Here is a 3,881-nt window from a genome sequence, read left to right as displayed (position 1 = left end):
CTCCTTCAGAGTACTCTTGGAACTCCACTGGTTTTATAATATCTATTGCAATTTCTTATCTATCCATCTATGATTTCTGTGACAAACTTCATGTCTGAATAGATCTACCTGTTAGGTTTAAGGTTCAGATAGTCATGAGGGATTAGCCCCAACTATAGATTTCTTAGTTGTGATATTGATCTTTACTATTGTCATTAATGCTTGTTTCTAGATTAGCTACCTAGAACTTGCCCTAGGAGTTGTTGACATAAGCGATAGCTTGCATCTCACCCTGAATCCATCCTAATTGAGCTAAGATTGCTAGAGTAAGACGAGAGCTGATCTAGGAAGCCTAGTGAGCATAATTCAACCCGTGCTTAAAGCTTGACTTAACGCTCGTCGATGATATTCCTATAGAATAATCGATAGACAATGAAACACTTGTATCGATCGATATTCCTCTAGAATCATCGAGATCGACACTAAAGTCGTGTCAACAGACAAACATAGAAAGCGAATGCCGATCGGTTTCTTGTTTAAGAGCTTGAGCTCTGTAATATCTTGGATACAACTTGTTAGGCATCTGTAGGATTTTAATCATGATTTCCTGAATAGAAACCCTAGATCTTGCAACCATCCTTCCATCAAACAACCCCAATCAAATCAATCGAGCAATTGCCTTGCTCACAAAACTTGCAACTTTACATTTAATCATTAAAACAACCTAGCTCAATCAATCTGATTAGATTTATTTGGTTCCCTAGCTCCCTGTGGATTCGATCCCTAAGTACTACAATTAAACCTCTTATTTGAGAGAGTAAAATCACTCCTTAGGGTAATTTGAGTGATATCAAATTTGGCGCCCTTGCCGGGGAGCTTTGATCTCCATTAGATCTTGTTTAGTTAGATTTAGTCTAAGTTTTACTATTGTTCGAAAAACTGATAAATTTTTTTCTCTGTTTCAGGTACATACATCTTAGTACCGGAAACAACAATGAAAAGAGGATTTCTACGTCCTTCAAAGAAGGAGCCTGTTGATTCGCTCACGATCCGTAATTATACGAGGAAAGCATCGATCGACATCCTCCAAGAAACAGCGATCGACAAAGTGAACCAGAATTCGATCGACAGCAACACAACGCCATCGATCGACACCACCTGCGGGGAGACAGAGATGATAGAGGTACTCATGCCAAGTATTGCTGAGAGGGAGGACTGAAACCTATATACATAACTCTTATGGAACAGCGTCCCTTTTATGGGTTTCCTCAAAACAACCAATGGATCATATCAACATGTTTGAGTAATTGGTATTGTTTATCTTCAATGAAGTCCCTCAAGACCACTACTTCTGTAAACTATTCCCATACATCCTAGCTGGAGATGCAACTCACTAGTTCAAGCAGCTACCACCAAGATCTCTCACTACCTGGAATGACATGAGAGATGCCTTCCTCAACAAATTTCTCTATGATACTGCAGCAAATCTAGAGATGAGATGGAATCTATAAGGAGATATATGGTGGAGGGTGATTAACAACATGTATCTGGAGAGCGGAGCAGAGTAGAAGAAGCCGACATTAGTGGTACAACCTCAACGTCTACCGACGGTACGACCTCAACGTCGATCGACGGTACGACCTCAACGTCTACTGACAGCACGACTTCAACGTCACCAGACGGTACGACCTCAAGTCTACTAACGGCACGACTTTAACATCAATAGATGGTATGACCTCAATGTTGACCGACACTACGACTTTAACGTCAATCAACGGTACAACCTCAACGTCGACCAACGACACGACTTCAACGTCGATCGACGGTACGAACTCAAAAACGATCGACAACACCTTAGTAACGATCGACACAGACTTTTGTCATTGATCGATACCACTCGAAATCCCTGAAAGATCGAGTTGTCCTCAGGATATTGCAGACTCGACACTGAGGAGCATTGATATATCAAGTTGTGATCCTACCTCAGATGGAGAAAGAGAAATCACCATGGAAGATTTCTTGGAGCTAGAAGAGTTCTTGGAGTTGGAGGATGGAGAAAAGCTTGAAGACTTGGATTCGAGCAGGGAAGTCACTATGGAAGACTTCTTAGAGCTGGAGGAATGGCTTGAAGATATGGATCATAATTCGAAGAAGTAGCTTGATGACGATCAACATACTTAGTGAGGAGATCTGGAAACTTCACCAAAGGCTAGCATCGATCGACACCAACCTGATGAGATCGATCGACAATAACCCCACATCATCGATCAACGCCCACCCTATATCATCGATCGACACTCAGCATATAGCATCGATCTACACCCACACTCCATCATCGATCGACACCCACCCGACTGCATCGATCGACACCCATGGTTGGATGAACTGCCAGGATACATAGTCGAGCTGGAACAAGTTGAGGAAGAGATGTACATGTCTAAGGCTTCACACCTTGCTGTCCCTAAACATCAGAGACTAGCTATCTGGACAGAAGAAGCTGCTGGATTTCACAAAAGAGTGAAGAGGATACATGATCCTGTGAAGATTGTGGTTCCATGTGATGTGTTTGAAGCTGAATCTCCTATCCCACTAGATAAAAGTATACATTTAAGTTCATACAATGGAGTACTTGATTATCCTTTACATGCACAAGAGTCTCAGAGAGGGTTGATATTTAGAAGTGAAGTCGATACAGGCCCCACAGAATCAGTATCGAACGACATCAATAAACCGGGATCGATCGACACTACCATTTCAACATCGATCGACAGTATCACTTCAACATCGATCGACACTGGGCGCATATCAGAGCAAGAGGAGTTCGATGCGTGTGGAAATATTTTTGATGGAGGCACCACCACGCGATCAGATAAGCCTAGGAGAAAGAAGGGGAGGAATTGGGAGAAGAGGAAAATGACCAAGGTAGGTTCTCAGTTATCATTGATTCCTCACTTCTCAGATGGTTTCAGGAAATCCAGAGTGCGTAGCAGATGCTTCTCACAGCCATTTGCAAAACTTCGAGCACTTCTTATTGCTGAGATGATATACAAAGGAGAAGAGTCTATGGAGGAGGCTTTCACACAAGAATGATAGAGCTTCAGAGAATAGACATTGAGACTTGTTTGGAGCGAGTTCTCATTCTCATCCGGACTAAATCAGATTTCCAAAGTCAAGCTTAATGACTATAACAAAGCACTGAGTGGGAGGCAACCCACTATTAGGTAATTTCATTCAGTTTATGTTAGATTGTTACTGATTTTTGTTTTTATTTTTATGTAGGTCAAAAAAAAAAAATGAACTGTGACGACACTGTAGCAAAAGCACGGTAGCAGTGATCGACACTGTAGCGGAAACGTCGAGCGACACTGTAGCAAGAAAATCGAGCGACACTGTAGCAAGAAAATCGAGCGACACTGTAGCAAGAAAATCGAGCGATACTGTACAAGAACATCGACCGACACTGTAGCAGAAAATCGGGAGTTACTGTAGTTGTGACACTGTAGCAGTCACTGTTTATCGATTTTTTTTTTTTTAGATAATTGGTCTTATTATTTATGTATTACTGACTTTTAGTGTTTTATTTATATTAGGTAAAAAGAAATAGATACGAGGAAGATGAGTTTGCACGAGTGGCTACGAAGCATCGATCGACAGAGCTTCAAGAGTATTGATTGCCACTTAACTGTGTTGGTCGACACTCACATCAAAGTCATGTATACCGTTTTTCCTTGTTAAATATTATCCTTATGATTTATTTCCCCACCGATCTTAGACTGTATAACACTGGAGATAGTGTTGTTTAAGTCTGGAGAGGTTCTACTAATATTGTGTTTTATGATGAGTCTAAAAAAAAACAGATCCGAGAAGAAGATTCCTCAGCACATCGACCGATGAGACCAGCT

Source organism: Brassica napus, chromosome C7 (assembly GCF_020379485.1).
Source record: "Brassica napus cultivar Da-Ae chromosome C7, Da-Ae, whole genome shotgun sequence".
Classification (NCBI taxonomy): Eukaryota; Viridiplantae; Streptophyta; class Magnoliopsida; order Brassicales; family Brassicaceae; genus Brassica; species Brassica napus.
This window is presented reverse-complemented; position numbering follows the sequence as displayed.